Here is a 19,828-nt window from a genome sequence, read left to right as displayed (position 1 = left end):
CTAGCCATATAATCCAGTAATGTGTTCCTTAGTATTTATCCAAAGGATTGAAAAATTATGTTCACACAAAACTACACATAGATTGTTTATAGCAGCTGTATTCCTAACTGCCAAAACTTAGGAGCAACAGAGATGTCCTTCAGTAGGTGAATGGTTAAAGTATGACACATCCAGATAACGGAATATGATTCAGTGCTAAAATAAAATGAGCTATCAAACCATGAAAGCTATCTCTTTCTGACAAATACATAAATCATTTAAACGAGCATTTAGAAGTCAGGTTTATAGATCAAGTGTAATAAAGACAGTCTAGTACTCAAAAAAGTTTTAGATTGACTAAGGATCTCAAGGGCCTTTCTGTTTTCCATGGAAGTTTTATAATATTCTCCTTATTTCAGGGTATAGAAAAGAATATGTATTCTACTGTGCAAATGTATATATCAGCACATGGAGAGTGGGGGTAATTATTAATGCTTACTGTAGTTCCAGTGTTTGGAACCTAAGATTTTAGAATTATGGAGTCAATGACTAATATAATTTACCACTTAGTGTATTATGGTAACTAATAGTTTCAATTTTCTTGTTCTCAGAGTCTTCAAAATCACACAGATTCTATTAGCATAATTTCCAATATGATTTTGTTTGATACCAAATACTATATGCCAGTATTTGGGTCATTGTTATTCATATGGCCAAGAAGTGGAACAACCAAAATGTCCAACTGAATAGTAGATAAAACATAATATATCTATACAACAGACTGTAAGTTGGCAATGACAATGAATGGGGTACTGATCCATACTACAACCAGATGAACCTAGAAAACATATACTATGTGAAAGAAACCACTTGAAAAGACCCTTTCGTGTCTGATTTATTTTATAGGAAATGTTTAGAGTAGATAAAAAGTAGACCAGTGTTTGCCTGGGTGTAGGTGTGAGGATGGGGAATGACCAATAATGAGAACAGGGTTTCCTTCTAGGGTGATGAAATGTTCTAGAATTATACAGCAGTTGTAGTTGTAAAATTCTGTGAGTACACTACAATCCGTTGAATTATACTCTTTAAGTGGTGGAATTAAATGGCATATGAAATACACTGCAATAAAGCTGTTCTAAAAAATACAGCCTGTCAATTTTAAAAGATAGCAAATAATTTGATTTAATTAAGTTTTGGTATTAAATTGCTAATAAGCAAGAGGATAAAAATTAAGCCTAACAAAGGCTATATCTGCAAAATTTTCTAATATATGTTGAAAATAAAAATTGAGGTATTCAATTCTCTAAATTCTCAGTATTCTTGGCTGACATTTGGAAAATTTGATAATTGCTGTTTTCATTTTCCCAGTCTTCAGAGAAATACAATTCAAGAACTATATGTTGGGTCCCTAAATAAGCTAGGTGCAACAATATTTTTCAATTTTAATGAATTTAATATGTCAAACCTCATTTTCTAAGTATGAATATTGAAACTTAGGTTTATAATAATTCAAAATTTTTTATATACTTGTTAAAATTAGGCCAATAATCAGCCTCTTATCCACTTATTCATGAGTATATCTGCTCTGAGATGTAAATTAGGTCAGTTTTATTGAGAGTAGTTGCTGCATATCCCCAAAAGGAGATATAGTGAAATATCCTCCTTTATACTTGTCAAGAAATATTTAACATTATCTATGTATTATTTAAAATCTCATTTTGAAAAAAAGTGTTAAATTGCCCTCATGTAGGAAAACTGTTAGTAAATACTGTCCTGTCTTTTCTCTTACCTACACGGTAGCAAAAATATTATAAAGTAGAAAAACTTCTTATATAATAAGAATATTTTAAATAGTAAATTAATATCATAATGGTATAAGAAAGAGATCATTATTTGTAGTAAACTAAATAATTTCCCCAAAGATATTAGGCCTAGTACCTGGAATCTATAAATGTTACCTTATTTGGAAAAGGTGTCTTTGCAGATGTGATTAAATTTAGACTTTGAAGAGGAGGAGGTTATCTTGGATTGTCTGAGTGGGCCCTAAATGCCATGGCAAGTGCCCTTATCATGGCGGGCAGGAGGAGCTTTGACACAGATGGAAGAGGAGTAGGCACTGTCATCAAGGAGGCAGAGATTGGAGGGACACAGACACAAAACAAAGAATCTGGACAAAGAAATGGAGTCTGCCCTAGAGCCTCCAAAGAAGTCAGAAGCCTAAGAGAATAAATTTGTTATCTTAAGTTACCAAGTTTGTGTTAATTTTTAATAGCAGCCACAGGAAACTGATATACCATTCATGACTAATCGATCATCGAATGATAAATGTTTTAGACACCTTCTGGCTTGAAGACAGTAATTCAGATGGATCATTTAAAGAAATCCCTTAGAATCACAAGCTCAGGATTAAAAGAAATCCCCAGCACCACATAGTGCCAAATCCTACCCTGTCTTTGAATTTGCCTTTGTCCTAGACTTTCAATATGAACATCTCAAACAACAAAGAACCCTTATTCCTCAGTTCATATATTCTACCTTTGGACTGCTCTGTCTACTAGAAAAGAAAGCATTTTTAGAAAAAAGTCTGAGTTGAAATCTTTGTAGTTTTTCAATCATTGATTAAAATCTAAAGAGACATGTCTAGTCTTTTTCAAAATTTGTGGTCCTTCAAAAAATAGAAACAACTGCCTAAATCTTCCATTATTGAGACTAAATATTTGCAGATATGACCCTTTAAAGTGACTTTTTTGGGTTTTCAATATCAGCATCCCCTGGAAACACATTTGAAAAGTGAACTCTTAGGTCTCACCTCCGAAGTACTGAATCAGAAACTGGTGGGTGGGGTCCAGCAAACTCTTTTAACAAGATTTCCAATCTTCCTTGATAGCTCAGTTGGTAAAGAATCTGCCAGCAATGTGGGAGACCCCGGTTTGATTCCTCGGCTGGGAAGATCCCCTGGAGAAGGGATAAGCTACCCACTCCAGTGTTCTTGGGCTTCCCTTAAGTGGCTCAACTGGTAAATAATCCACCTGTGATGTGGGAGACCTTGGTTTGATCCCTGGGTTGGGAAGATTCCCTGGAGAAGGGAAACGCTACCCACCCCAGTATTCTGGCCTGGAGAATTCCATGGATGAGTCCATGGGGTCTCAAAGAGTTGGACACAACTGAGAGACTTCCACTTCCAGTTGACTGATAACTTGCTAAAGTTGAGAATCAATATTTTTACCTTACCTGCAATATTAGGTTTAGTGTAAATAAGAGTCCTGAAATAATCAGAACAATGATTATTTTTCTAGGTAAAATTAGAAAAAATTCAAGCTCTTCTATCACATTTTTGGAGATTAATTTTAAAAGAAATGTAAAAGCCTTAAAATGGCATCAACAAAATCCTCAGTGTTCCTCATTTCCATTATACTTCAATTGATTTTCACTGTGTGATTTTAGAGTATATTTAAATGCATGCTATTCTCTGTCCAGGAAAACATCACCGTCTGTTCATGAAGGTAATGATTGAGTCAATTAGCAACACAGAAAGGGGTACTTTTAAATTTGTAGTGTGGGTAGCAGGTGTACCAGTAATATCACATTGATATTAGCTTAGACACTTAGTGGGTTAATGAACTGACAGCTGTGAAATTTGTGGTGATAATCTGATCATACTTAAGTAAGAAGATAAAAGTGTTACATACAGTCAAAGTCAGCCCAACCAGCTCATTCAGAGACAAGATGGTTTTACTGTGTGTGTTTGTGTGTGCCTGTGACAGAGAGAAAGAGGGATACCACCATATTCCATTGACAAAGTCTATTAACAAGTATTCCCTGAATTCCAACTCTGTTCCAGACTTGTAAGCATCAGAAGTAAAGCAAAAAATATTGTGGACAATAATCCCTGTCTTTACAAATCTTGTGTTTTGGTGAAAGAATAGAAATACTTGCATTTACTAAGCAAACACTACATTCCAGACATTGTCTTAAGCCCCTTACGACCTATGAGCAAAGTACAACCATCACTTCTTTGAACAGATTAAGTACCACATGCAAAGAGATAAAATAATTTTTCAGCTAATAACTGGTCAGTCAGTTCAGTTCAGTCGCTCAGTCGTGTCCAAAACCCATCAGGAATATGGAGACCATAGTCTTAGCCACTGCACTTCATTGCTTTATAATGTTTAAAAAATAATCTTGGTTGTAGGCTTCCAAGGTGGTGCAGTGGTAAAGAATCCGCCTGCCAATGCAGGAGACACAACAGATGCGGGTCAGGAAGATCCCCTGGCAGAGGAAATGGACACCTGCTCCAATATTCTTGCCTGGGAAATCCCATGGACAAAGAAGCCTGGTGGGCTACAGTCCAGGTGACTGCAAAGAGTCAGACTGAGTGACTGAGCATGCACACACACAATCTTGGTTGCATGAAAGCAAAGATGATAATTCCAGAATTGTAAACAGTTGAAAAGGAAAGTCGCAATAATAGTCATTGAATAATGAAGCCTCCCCTTAAAAAACAAAACAAAAATACCTCATTTTCCCCAGCAGCCAAATATGAATCACTTCCAAGTAGAAAATCTTAAAATAATGACCTCCACAGTCAAGGTCATAAAGACTCTGACCCAAAGTTTGGCAGACTTTGCCTTTCAAATAGGCTGGAAGACAAGGAAAAGGATTTTCTGCCAAATATTAGCTGGATGAATGATGCCCCAAAGCCTACTATTCACAGACATTACTTTGATTCCAGTCAACTGTAAAATTTGGACTTTCTTATTGGAAAAACAGTTGTATGTTCAAAATACATTATAGGTTTTTTCTCTGTTTATGAGAGGAGATCAATTAAGAAAACTTTGTGGATAGCTTCTTTTTGGATGAACTTCACCCTTAGAAGAATGACCCAAGTGATCAAGTCATTAAGGCAGATTATTCCAAGACAAAGTAACTAGATGATTCTTGAACATAATCTGATTGAGCAAACTCTAGTTTTTAGCAACAAATCATGTTTAAGATAATGATTAATGGCTAATGATCCTCAAAAGATAGACAGGAGATTAAGAGGACAGACATAAGAGAGAAACACAGTTTGCAAAAGCCCAAACTTAATCCCAAGTACCCTTTTGGGGGACCTCTGATGCTGCACCCAATTGTCTTCTACATTCCATGTTGACTCAATAATGTCAGTGATGAATTTCAAAGAAATGATATTTTGTGGTGCTGAGATGACAAGGCTGAGCTAGCAAGAGTGAATAAAAATTGAAAAGAGTCAATGAGAATTTCCCAGAAGCGTTGTCATTGTTAAGTTTCTAAGTCATGTCTGACTCTTCGTGACCCCATGGACTGTAGCCCGCCAGGCTCCTCTGTCCATGGGATTTCCCAGACAAGAATCCTGTAGCAGGCTGCCATTTCCTTCTCCAGAGGATCCTTTCTGACCCAGGAATCAAACCTGTGTCTCCTGCTTGGCAGGCAGATTCTTCACCACTGAGCCACCTGGGAAACCCCCCAAAAGCATAAGAGGCAGATTTAAAGTGGTGGATGGATACATTCTTAACCATCAAATAAAACATTCAGTTTAATGAAAAGAAAAATGCTAACACTGAGCCCCTCACGCCAGCTCTTAAGTGGTGGTAGTTGCTGGTCTCCAGATAGTACCTAGAATACACAGAGACCACATGTATCAAACCACATTTATCTGTGAACATCCTTGTTTCACCAGTTCTCTCTTCCAAAACAAGGATAGACTAAAATGCAACTTTGCTCATTATCATTTAAATATTCCGTTCATCTTCCTCCAGTGGCCTCCCTAATGTTACCACTCTAAACAACAACCCCCACTTCTGTACTCTTACACAACTTATCCCTTTGACGCAATGCGTCATAGCATAATGACTTATCTCTAAAGCATAGTGTAACACAGATAGGCCTCCTCCTTCATCCTCTGCTCTCGATGTTATCCCTCTTTTCTCACTTTGCTGTACACCAGCCCAAGAATTCTGATAGTCCACTAACAACTACCCTGATTTTCTGTTCATCAGACCTCCTTCATTCACATAATCCTTAAACAAGCCTTCCCTGGCAGCCTCATACTTCAGTTTCACTTTCCCTTCACCCTTCCTGAGTGACTTAAAATTATCAGGCACACAATAAATATTTATGAAATTAAAGGAACAAACCCGCTTACCTATATCTACCAAGGAAAGCTGAAGAGCCTTTACATACAAAGAACACAAACATGGGTGAGGAGCTTTATAACTCCAGTTACTCAGAGAGGGAATTCTCACCTAGCAACCCAATCAAGTGCAGTCACTTTCAGCTCCAGGTACATCCACTTTAGGTCCTTCTCACATAGCAGGTTTCTATAGATCCTGAGGAAAAAATGTTGTGAGAACACTCACTCTCTAAGGGGTTAGGAAGCCAAAAGCAATATTTAGCTGTTTCACACTATTATGAGCCTGAACTGTTTCTAAGTTAGAATTTTTTGGTTCTTAGCATCCACAGGAAGAGGGAGGGATTGTTGCTAAGAAAAAGACTAAAAGACTTCAACAAACCTCAATGCCTCTAAAAAAAATTGCTGAAGTACAGACTAGTTATTTAAAATCTATACTTTGGTATCAAGTTGTAGATGATCAACTTAAAGTATTTACTGTAGGTCTTAATACTCCTCCCAGAGAATTGACACAGATCTATGGGTTGTAAATACTCCGGAGTGGGCACCTTGTCAACTAAATTCAGCGACAAACATGAGCTAATTCAACTTTCTATTAAAATGCATAGCATCCCTGTTCATTTTCAAAGCATTTTTATGTTATAATATAAGCATAGGCAATATAACAATTAAAATCAAACGGTTTTTTGAGCTATGCTTAAGTTACCAATAGTTTATATTCTAATTTTGAATACAATTTAAAATACTTAATGAAAGAAAATATCTGTTTCAAGTCATTGGAGATATTTGGGGAGATTTTCAAATTTGGCACTATTAATATATTGATCTGGAAAATTCTTTGCTTCTGTCCTAAAGGTTATTTTTAGCAGGAACCCTGTCTGCTAAAACTAGACTCTAGTAATATCCTTCTAGTTGTGAGAATGAAGAAGTGTCCTAAGTCATTTCTGCTGCTGCTGCTGCTGTTGCTATCGCTTCAGTTGTGTCTGACCCTGTGCGACCCCATAGACAGCAGCCCACCAGGCTCCCCCGTCGCTGGGATTCTCCAGGCAAGAACACTGGTTGGGTTGCCATTTTCTTCTCCAATGCGTGAAAGTGAAGTTGCTCAGTTGTGTCTGACTCTTAGCGACCCCATGGACTGTAAGCCCACCAGGCTCTTCCATCCATGGGATTTTCCAGGCAAGAGTACTGGAGTGGAGTGCCATTGCCTTTTCTGAAGTCATTGCTAAATCCCTTAATTCAGAATTACTGGACTATGATTATTAAGCAAGAGAAGGTATGGGCTGTCTACAACCTTAAGGTCCTAAATGGAGACAGGGAAGACCAGAACTTGTGTCTGACTATATAGGTCCTGCAGGTCATTCTCCATGACTCAGAAACATCCTGCATTTTATTTCTTTTATATATTCCTCCAGAGGCATGAGATTAAGGAGACAATACTGAATCTGATGGAGAAGACATCATTTCACAATACAAATTTGTTGACCAGAGAATATGTCACAAATGACAAATTGAATTTAATTTTAAAAAATAAAGGAAAAAATTTAACTATGCTTTATTCATTGTTGAGTGTTATACTTGTTTCAAAGTTCTACTAGCATTAGATTATGTGGCATTATTTGAAAATTCAGATTAAGCGAGGCAATTGGTTGGATTACAATACTTTTAATCTATTGTAAAACCTGAAACCATAAAACACCAGAGAAACAGGCAGTAAGCTCCTTGACAGATGTCTTGGTAACAATTTTTTGAATCTGACACTAAAATTTAAAGCAACAACAACAACAAATAAACAAGTGGGATGATATCACATAAAGTGGCTATATGGCAAAGGATGGGGAAACAGTGGAAACAGTGACAGACTTTATTTTTTGGGCTCCAAAATCACTGCAGATGGTGATTGCACCCATGAAATTAAAAGACGCTTACTTCCTGGAAGAAAAGTTATGGCCAACCTAGACAGCGTATTAAAAAGCAGAGACATTACTTTGCCAAAAAAGTCCATCTAGTCAAAGCTATGGTTTTTGCAGTAGTCATATATGGATGTGAGAGTTGGACTGTAAAGAAATTTGAGCGCTGAAGAATTGATGCTTTTTAACTATGATGTTGGAGAAGGCTATTAAGAGTCCCATGGACTGCAAAGAGATCTAACCAGTCCATAATAAAGGAAATCAGTCCTGAATACTCATTGGAAGGACTGATGCTGAAGCTGAAACTCCAATACTTTGGCCACCTGATGTGAAGAGCTGACTCATTTGAAAAGACACAGATGCTGGGAAAGATTGAAGGTAGGAAGAGAAGGGGACAACAGAGGATGATATGGTTGGATGGCATTACTGACTTAATGGACATGAGTTTGAGTTAACTTCAGGAGCTGGTGATGGACAGGGAGGCCTGGCATGCTGCAGTCCATGGAGTTACAAAGATTCGGACACGACTGAGTGACTGAACTGAACTGAACTGATGGCAAAGGCAATTGCCAACAAAATAAAAAGGCAATACACTGAACAGGAGAAAATATTTGCAAATCATATGTCTGATAAGGGGTTAAGATGCAAAATATATAAAGAACTATACAACACAATAGCAAAGTCATAAAAATCTGACTAAAAAATTGGTGGAAGATCAGAAGAGACTTTTTTCAAAGAAGACATACAGATGGCCAACAGGTACATGAAAAGATTATCAATGTCATTAATCATCACCAAAATGCAAATCAAACCACATTGAAATATCACTCACATTCCTCAGAACGGTTATTATCAAAAAAAGACAAGAAATAACAAGTGTTGGCCAAAATGGGGAGAAAAGTGAGCCCTTGAACACTGTTTGAAATCCAAATTGGTTTAACCACTATGGAAAAGGTTATGGAGATTCCCCCAAAAATATTAAGAATGAAACTCCCGTATGAGCCAGTTCTTCTACTTCAAGGTATTTATCTGAAGAATGCAAAAACACTAATTTGAAAAGATACGTGCACTTCCATGTTCATTGCAGCATTATTCACAATAGCCGAAACGTGGAAGCAATTTAAGTGTCCATGGACGGATGAGTAGTTAAAGGAACTGTGCTTATATGTGCAATGGAATATTATTTAGCCATAAAAAGGATAAAAATCTTGCCATTTTATACAATGTATATGCAACTTGACATAATGCTTGATGAAATAAGTCAAAGAAAGAAAAATACTGTACGATTTATCTTATATGTGGAATCTACAAACAAAAACAAACAAACAAAACAAAGTAAGACAACAAGCTCACAGATATAGAGAGCAGAATGGTGGTTGCAGAGGAGAGGAGTGGAAGTGAGAGAAATGGGTGAAAATAAACAAACAAGCAAACAAATAAAAGTGCCTTATATCAAAAGGATATATTAAATATTTAGCATTTAACCAGAAGAATATGAAGTACTCATAGCTTTTAATGTGTAAATTTTCTCAGTAATATTGAATAAAACATTTAGACAGGATAGAAATCAATAAATATAAATAAATGAATTGGGAAAGCAGAAGGAACAAAATAGATGATGGAAAAAAACTAATTGCGCATTAATCATTTAAAAATACTTGATGAAGAATATTACTTGGGAAAAAAAAGTAGGCAGAACATATTAAGTATTTAAATTTTTGTTTTACGGTTGATGCGGGAAGAGCATTCATGATTATATATGCCATGACATGGACTTGTATTATTTCCAGTTTTCAATATTTTGTCCGGAGTAACTAGTCTTCATTGTAAAAGTGATAAGAGTTATGTAACCGAGAGAAATGCATGAAAGGAGAGGTGAGGCATGTAGCTGAGTATTATATGGAAAGACGAAGCTTTATGCCAGGGTCCTGAACCCTTTGTTCCAGTTTGCAAGTGTTCACCCCAACAGAACACTATGTACTGCTTCAAAGGGAGTAGGAAGGGAGTAGCAGAAGGTCCTAACCCTATTAGTACTCAGGGCTCTCTAGACATTCTCAACGTTCACCTCTGTCACCCTTCCACCTACCAGTGATTCTGCTTTGATGATTTAACTTCAGACAGTCTAGACATCTTGAAAACAATTATAAGTGATTAGTTGAAATGGTGGTACATAAGAAAAGCAGATGGTACAACAGTAATAGAGGTCATTACTGTTCAGATAATTCGTATTGGCTTATACTGTATGTACCATACTTTGTTTAATTTTTGGAATGATAAGACAGCAACTGATCACAGAAAGCAAAAGTATCTTCTCTTTATACAAGAATGAAAATATATGCTCATGGAGTTCTATAAGTTCCATAATGTCTACTAAGCCATATTCTGACTTTCATTACCCAAAACAAATCCCATTATCTTCAACAAGATGGACATGTAAGTAGTTAAGGTCAGAATGCGCTTCTAAATGAATAAACTATGTGCAACTATAAGAATGATATGCTTTTATTTTATTGAGGTTTTCTGGTTAGCATAAACTATAAAGAGTAGCTCAGATGGTTTGCACATGGCATCTGAACCCCAGATAAGCTTACTGGAATCAGTGCACTATGCTCATATTTGTTATTCAAGTAAATGGGCCCTGAAACCCATAAGATAAGTAATAAAACTAATAGTGCATTCACCATTTAGAGCTACCTAAACTATTCCTAAATGTAGAAATATTTAACTTTTAATGTGATATTGTACTATTTTTAAAAATTATTGTTTCGAAAGCATTTTACTATTGTCAGCTGTCACTAAAATAATTCTATTTTGTCACTTTATCTTCATGCTTGCCATACCTGTGGTCTATAGAAGAGCCCCAAGTAACCTCAATATCTAGAAATTTAGGAAAACCAGATGCTTGTTGGATAATACTAACACATTCCAGAAACTTCCATTTGCTCCTCTAGTCATTGTTAGAACCATGCTGTCTCCTCTAGATATACTCATTATACTGACAAGAGAGATATAAGGAAGCAGGAGCCACAGACAAGAGTGATTTGAAATTCTAAAACCCACGACCATTATACAGGCATCATTCTTTATTATGTCTATCTTTGCTCCAGAAAACACAGATATTTTAGTTCTATAGACAAATGACACTAATTTAAAACTGGTGTTTAACTTAGATTGTAATAGAATTTAACAGAAGTTTTACTTAAAGAACGCAAAAATGTACCAGAATCTATCAGAGAGGAGGAACAACTACCCACAAAAGGAGGGTTCCATTGCCTCAGTTGTCCACACACCTCTCTGCTCTATGGCCATATTTCTCAGAATTTAGTGTGCACAAGAATAGACCAAGAAGTTTATGAAAATGTAGATCCCTGATCCCACCAAGAGATTTTAATTTATATTGTCTGGAAAACAGCCTATGATGCTACATTTAAAAATAAATGCTGAGATTCTAGTGCTAATAAGTTACAGATGTTAATCAACTTTGGCCAACTGACTTGTTTAGAATATAAACAAAACTTTCCAGGGCCAAACACCCGTTCTGTAGGAAAGCACGAGAAAAGTTTGCTGGACTAGACAAACGCCTGACCAAAACACAGACTGTGACTTCTTTTTCACATGTTACAACCATCCTGCATTATATTACACCTCTGTACATGTTTGCATGTATGAGTGTGTGTTCAAGAAGCCTGTGAACACATTTTTTTATGGAATTGTGAGACTCTTGAGAGTTTTATAAGATAAAAAGTATCAACATCATCATACAGACTTAAGGGAATGGTATTTAGGACAGGGGCAACACTTTGTAAATATTTTAATAGGTTTTATGTGGCTTTTGAATTTCTGCCTTTGAATACTGGAGGGACATGGGTTGAAGCTTGGATTAGCCTGTGACATTTTTCCCCAAAGAAGGGGGGTTCTTGGTGAACATATGCTGAGCTGAGAGCAAAAGTAATTTAGATACTCCCTTTTGATTTTTAACAGAAGGAATAGACAGAAATTTTAAAAATTCACATAATGAATCATGACCCCCTAAAATCTAATTATCCTTCCTTTCCCACCAAAACCTCTTTCCCTAGTTCCTATTCACTGCAAACCTACCACTCCATCTCTTTTTTATTTTCTAAAACACTGGTATTCATAAATGATCCTTCTTCTAAACTCCACTTAGCTACTTTAAAGAATAAAGTATGTTTTCCAGTTATCCAGTTTTCTTGCAATTCTCTGGCCATGAAAAAGGAAAATGTTTATGATGAAATCCAATAGTTTTTTTGTAACATTCATACCATTTGATCTTTCTTCATTATTTATAAATTTTCATAAACCAATCTTATTTGTAGACCTTTGCTCTATTTTTATTCAAATACCATTCTTATCTAGTTCTTCTGTGTTGCAATTACATTTTTCTTGTGTTTTCTCTAAATAGTCTTTCTTTGACTTTTTCTCCATACTCTATAGTCTGCACTTGGGTAACCAAAATGATGCTCTTGGTTCCAACTACTGCTGTATGCTAAACTTCCGAAATCTAGGATCTAGATCCAGGTCTTTCTCCTGAAATTCAGGTCTCTATTTGTAAAACTGCATTCCTCTACCTAGATGCCATACTATATCATTCAGGATCTTGGCAGGAGGTGAAAGAAGCACTGAAATGTTATCCTAAAGAGAAATTGATAAGTTACAGGCAAGGTGAAAGAAAGAGATATTAAGACATTGAGAGACCAGCTAGAGCTAGGGGATGTTACCATCCACTCCTGAGAGGACAGAAAAGAAACAGAAGTTCAACCCATGCTGGAGCCCTGGATGAGAAGCTGATAAGTCAGGAAGAAGGACAGAGATTTACAAAGATGGTCAATACTGTGGTTAGTGACATAATGTGTTTTACAGACACAGCCCTGGTCTGATACTAAGGAAAGTTAATCTGGGCCAATTAACTTTATTTCTGCCAGGTAAGATCAAACTGTGCATAGTGAAAAGTGTTAAAATCTGAATTATCTCAAGGCAATTTATCTGACATTTGACATTTGACTTTCTAAAGATAATGACAGATGAACTATGATTACCATTTTTCTATAAAGTATGCTTGCTACTTTTAATGGATAACATCAAAACTATCATCAAATTTTCCCAATGAAAAAATATTTTCTCAAGGAATCTTCATATTGAGTATTATGAAAATATTCTTTATACATTTGAGTAAATATAAAGAACTTTACACAATGAGAAAATGACTGAATATTACAGAATTGCTAAATTCCTTTATAGGTCCAAATGGAAGGATAATTCTAGGTTTTGATTTGTAAATCCAGCTAAAATATATTATCTTGCTACAACTCTTTAAAGGTAGTTTTAAGGTGTCTGAGACAAAATATCAAAAAGTAACTTGCTTCCTTCAAACAATCTGGAATATTTACAAAATATGCTACAGCTGTGTTTAAGTTGCAAATTAATATAGTGGTTATTCATGTTTAAAATAAATCAAATCAGTCTATTTTATTTTGCACTTAATATATATTGCACATATCCTTAGCAAATAAAATTTTGCTATGTGCTACACTTAGTAAACACCCACATGTTTTATTATTATTATTATTATTATTATCATTCATACTATGTCCCTTTCTGCTCTTCCCTGATGGCTCAGCAGGTAAAAAAGTATACCTGCAATGAAGGAGACACAGGAGACATGGGTTCAATTCCTGGGTCAGAAGGATCCCCTGGAGAAGGAAACAGTAACCTTTCTAATACTCTTGCCTGAAAAATTTCATGGACAGAGGAGCCTGGTGGGCTCCAATGGGTCAAAAAGAGTTGCACATGACTGAATGACTAAGCACATGCATGTCCCTTTTTACAGAATAATTCTTCATTTTCTCAGTATTTATGCATTATTTAAAACATAGCATTTTAAAACAACATTTTTTTAAAACATAATACTACAGAATACTTGATTGTGAAGACGATCTTTTCTCAGACTTTACAATCTTTTTGTGTGTGTGTTAGTTGCTAGTCATGTTTGAATCTTTGCTTAGAGAATAGGAAAAGAAACATTCATTCTTCTATATTTGGATTAAAAATAAATAAAAATGGGATTCTTTTTATAAAAAAGTAAATTATAAAAAGTATGCTTTTATTCAAATTTACTCAGAACCATAACAGTGAACAAAGACATAATGATTGTCCAAATAAATTGTTTTGTACAGCTGTTTTTTTTTTTCCTTTGGGATTAACTTTCTTTGATATTATTCAGCCTGGAAAATGCAGTAATAGCACTTAAAATATCTTACTTGATAAACCAAATGCACAGTTCTGCAGCTGCCTGCAGAACAAGCATCATCATTACCTCTCTGCTTAGCTGGTGGATTTAGTTGGCCTTGGCTCTGCTTCCAGAGGCTGGGGGATTGCATGTTTCTCATTAAAATGAAACTATGAAGAATTAAAAGTCAAACATGAGACAAAATTTATTTTCCTATATTACATTGTTTAGTCAGGAGAACTTTTACTCATATACTGTATGGTGTATAATACCCATGGATTAGCCAAATGGGTGGCCCAGGGCACAGGAGAAAAAAACATATTTATTTGAGTTCCACAGAATTTTTTAATCTAATGTGTTTTAACAGATGGAGAGCCTAATCACAAGGAATTTAACTAACTTGTCCATGTTATCACACAGTTGTTTGGTAGAACAACTGGGAGTAGAGGCATGGCTTATAGCTGCTCCATGTAGAATGTAACTGAGAAGACACATCATTGACTATTTGTTTCTTAATATGCCCGTATTTCTTTCTTGTACGTGTATGAGAGAAACACATTATGTCTTAAGGCAGTAAGTATGTTGAATGAGTTTGGAACTTCCAAAGATACCATCATGTCTTTTTTTAGAGATAGAAACCTATTAATTATTATTCCCCAACTGCTTAGCGGCTGACATGTTTTCCTTTCTGAGACTAAAATAGATGGGTGCAAGTAATTACCAAGTCTCAGAAGTCATACACGATAATACAACAATGCAGCTTTTGATGTGTGCAGTGTTTTATGGTTCACAAAATGTTTTAATTTTCCTGAATTCAATCATTCTCAATACTCTTTGCAGTGTAAAATAAATGCAAATATAGTAATTGTAAGTTACTATCAGTTGATATTTTTAAATAAATTACAAATGAACTATAAACCACTTTATAGTTGATCTAAGATATTTATTTAACTTATATGCAGAGTCAGTTCAGTTCAGTCACTCAATTGTGTCCGACTTTTTGTGACCCCATGAACCACAGCACGCCAGGCCTCCCTGTCCATCACCAACTCCCAGAGTTCATTCAATTTAATGTCCATAGAGTCGGTGATGCCATCCAGCCATCTCATTCTCTGTTGTCCCCATGTCCTCCTGCCCCCAATCCCTCCCAGCATCAGACTCTTTTCCAGTGAGTCAACTCGTCGCATTAGGTGGCCAAAGTATTGCAGTTTCAGCTTTAGCATCAGTCCTTCCAATGAACACCCAGGATTGATCTCCTTTAGAATGGACTGGTTGGATCTCCTTGCAGTCCAAGGGACTCTCAAGAGTCTTCTCCAGCACCACAGTTCAAAAGCATCAATTCTTTGGTGCTCAGCTTTCTTCACAGTCCAACTCTCACATCCATACATGACCACTGGAAAAACCATAGCCTTGACTAGACGGACCTTGGTTGGCAAAGTAATGTCTCTGCTTTTTAATATACTACCTAGGTTGGTCATAACTTTCCTTCCAAGGAGCAAGTGTCTTTTAATTTCATGGCTGCAATCAGTACATCATGCTAAATGCCAGGCTTGATAAGCATGAGCTGGAATCAAGATTGCAGGGAGAATCTTTTCAATATCAATATATCAATAACCTCAGATATGCAGTTGACACCACCCTTATATAGGCAGAAAGCGAAGAGGAACTAAAGAACCTCTTGATGAAAGTGAAAGAGGAGAGTGAAAAAGTGGGCTTAAACTCAACACTCATAAAACCAAGATCATGGCATCCAGTCCCATCACTTTATGGCAAAGAGATGGGGAAACAATGGAAACGGTGAGAGACTATTTTCTTGGGCTCCAAAATCACTGCAGATGGTGACTGCAGCTATGAAACTAAAAGACACTTGCTCCTTGGAAGAAAAGCTATGACCAACCTAGATAACATATTAAAAAGCAGAGACAATGCTTTGCTGACAAAGTTCTGTCTAGTCAAACTATGGCTTTTCCAGTAGTCGTGTATGGGTATGAGAGTTGGAACATAAAGAAGGCTGAGTGCTGAAGTGATGCTCTTGAACTGTGGTGGTGGAGAAGGCTCTTAAGAGTCCTTTGGACTTCAAAGAGATCAAACCAGTCAATCCTAAAGGAAATCAGTCCTGAATACACATTGGAAGGACTGATGTTGAAGTTGAAGCATCAGTATTTTCGCCATCGGAGGCGAAGAGCTGACTCATTTGAAAAGACCCTGATAGTGGGAAAGATTGAAGGCAGGAGGAGAAGGGGACTACACAGGATGAAATGGTTGGATGGCATCACTGACTCAATGGACATGAGTTTGATCAAGCTCCTAGAGTTGGTGATGGACAGGGAAGACTGGCATGCTGCAGTCTATGGGGTTGCAAAGAGTTAGACATGACTGAACTACTAAACTGAAATGAATTGAAAGATGGCAGAGTAGAAGGATGTGTGCTCATCTTATCCTCAAGACCTCCAAAATTGCAACTTGCTGTTGGGCAACCATCAACAGGAGAATGTTCATTTCAGTTCAGTTCAGCGGCTCAGTCGTGTCCGACTCTTTGCGACCCCACCAAAAAAGGGTAGCCCACGTCCAAGGGCAAAGGAGAAGCCCCAACAAGACAGCAGGAGGGGCAAAATCTCTTTTATAATCAAAACTCCATACCCACCAGAGATGCTCAGAGGGCTCAAACAAAACCTTGTGTTCATCAGGACCCAGAGATCCCACAGAGACTGATCCAGACCTGACTTTGAATGTTTGAGTATCTCCTGCGGAGGCAGTGGCCTTCCATGAGGACAGGGGCTCTGAATGCAGCAGAACTGGGAGGCATGCCATGTAGTGTATATCCTCTTGGAGGAGGTTGCCATTAGTCCCACCACAGAGCCATCGAGCAGATGACCCACAAACTGGAGAACAATTATACCAAAGAACTTCTCACACTGTTATGAAAGTTCTAAGACACACAACAGATTTCCCACCCTGGGGATCCAGCAAAGGGACTGAGAAACACCAGGGAATTTGAAACAATCAACATCTTGTGTGCACCAGGACCCAGGAGAAAAAAAAGCAGTGACCCCGATAAGAGACTTAGCGAGAATTGCCTGAGTGAGTGTCCAGGAGTCTATGGTGGAGGCGTGGGTCGACAGTGGCCTGCTGTGGGGTCATGTGCACTGAATACAACAGTGCTGGCATAAGTTTTTTGAGGAAGATTGTCATTACCACGATTACCCCTACCATAGTTTGGCCTCAGACCAAACAACAGGGAGGGAACACTGCCCTGTCCACCAACAGAAAATTGGATAAAGATTTACTAAGCATGGCCCACCCATCAGAACAAGACCCATATTCCCCCATGCCTAGTCACTCCCATCAGAGAACTTCCACAAGCTTCTTATCCTTATCAGTCAGAGGGTGGACAGAATGAAAATCACAATCACAGAAAAAAAATTAAAATGATCACATGGATCACAGTCTTGTCTAACTCAATGAAACTATGAGTCATACTATGTAGGGCAACCCAAGATGAATGGGTGATGTTGGAGAGTTCTGAGAAAACGCGGTCCACTGGAGAAGGGAATGGCAAACCACTTCAGTATTCTTGTCTTGAGACCCCATGAACAGTATGAAAAGGCACAAAGATACGACACTGACCTTTTTACGTTTACCTTTTTACATTTACTGACTTTTTACTGACCTTTTTATTCCAGGTCAGTAAAAAAATGAAAGTGAAGTCACTCAGTCACGTCCGACTCTTTGAGACCCCATGGACTGTAGCCTACCAGGTTTCTCCATGCATGGGATTTTCCAGGCCAGAGTACTGGAGTGGGTTGCCATTTCCTTCTCCAGTGGATCTTCCTGACCGAGGGATCGAACACCAGTCTCCCTCATTCTAGGCAGACGCTTTTACTGTCAGAGCCACTAGGGAAGCCCAGGTCAATAGGTGCCCAATATGCTGTTGGAGAACAGTGGAGAAATAGTTCTTGAAAGAATGAAGAGATGGAGCCAAAGTGAAAACGATGCTGAGTTGTGCATGTGATTGATGATGGAAATCAAGTCTGATGCTATAAACAGCAATATTGCATAGAAACCTGGAAAGTTAGGTCCATGAATCAAGGTAAATTGGAAGTGGTTAAACAGGAGATGTCAAGAGTGAACATCAAATGAAGCAGGACAAAGGCTAACAGGGTTCTGCCAGAGGACACAATGGTCATAACAAACACCCTGTTCCAACAACACAAGATACACAGTGGACATCACCAGATGGTCAATACCAAAATCAGATTGATTATATTCTTTGCAGCTAAAGATGGAGAAGCTTTTTGAAGCTTGGCTCATCATGAACTCATTATTGCCAAATTCAGACTTAAATTGAAGAAAGCAAGGAAAACCACTAGACCATTCAGGTATGACCTAAATCAAATCCCTTATGATTATACAGTAGAAGTGACAAATAGATTCAAGGGATTAGATCAGATAGACAGAGTGCCTGAAGAACTACGGACAGTGAGGTTAGTGACATTGTACAGGAGCAGTGATCAAAACCACCCCCAAGAAGAGAAGAAGAAATGCAAAAAGGCAAAATGGTTGTCTGAGGAGGTCTTACAAATAGCTGAGAAAAGAAGAGAAGCTAAAGGCAAAGGAGAAAAGGAAAGATATATCCATCTGAATGCAGATTTGCAAAGAATATCAAAGAGAGATAAGAAAGCCTTCCTAAGTGAATAATGCAAAGAAATAGAGGAAAACAATAGAATAGGAAAGACTAGAGATCTCTTCAAGAAGATTAGAGATACCAAGGGAACATTTCATGCAAAATGGGCACAATAAAGGACATAAATGATATGGACCTAAGAGAAGCAGATGATATTAGAAGAGATGGCAAGAATACACAGAATTATAGAACAAAGATCTTAATGACCCAGATAACCATGATGGTGTGATCGCTTACCTTACGCCAGACATCCTGGAGTGGTAAGTCAAGTGGGCCTTAGGAAGTATCACTATGAACAAAGCTAGTGGAGGTGATGGGATTCCAGCTGAGCCATTTCCAATCCTAAAAGATGATGCTGTGAAGGTGCTGAACTCAACATGCTATCAAATTTGGAAAACACAGCAGTGGTCACAGGACTGGAAAAGGTCAGTTTTCATTCCATTCCCAAGAAAGGCAATGCCAAAGAATGTACAAACTACTGCACAGTTGTCCTCATCTCACATGCTAGAAAAGTAATGCCCAAATTCTCTAAGCTAGGCTTCAACATGAACTGAGAAATTCCATATGTTCAAGCTGGATTTAGAAAAGGCAGGGGAACCAGAGGTAAAATTGCCAACATCCATTGGATCACTGAAAGAGCAAGAGAGTTTCAAAAACATATGCTTCTACTTTCCTGACTATGCCAAAGATCATGAGAAACTTGGAAAATTCTTCAAGAGATGTGAATACCAGACCATCTTACCTGCCTCTTGAGAAATCTGTATGCAGGTCAAGAAGCAACAGTTAGAACTGAATATGGAAAAACAGACTGGTTCTAAATTGGGAAAAGAGCATGATAAGGCTGTATATTGTCACCCTGCTTA

This window comes from Moschus berezovskii, chromosome 10 (genome assembly GCF_049115385.1).
Source record: "Moschus berezovskii isolate FMDL1 chromosome 10, NW_MosBer_1.0, whole genome shotgun sequence".
Lineage (NCBI taxonomy): Eukaryota > Metazoa > Chordata > Mammalia > Artiodactyla > Moschidae > Moschus > Moschus berezovskii.
This window is presented reverse-complemented; position numbering follows the sequence as displayed.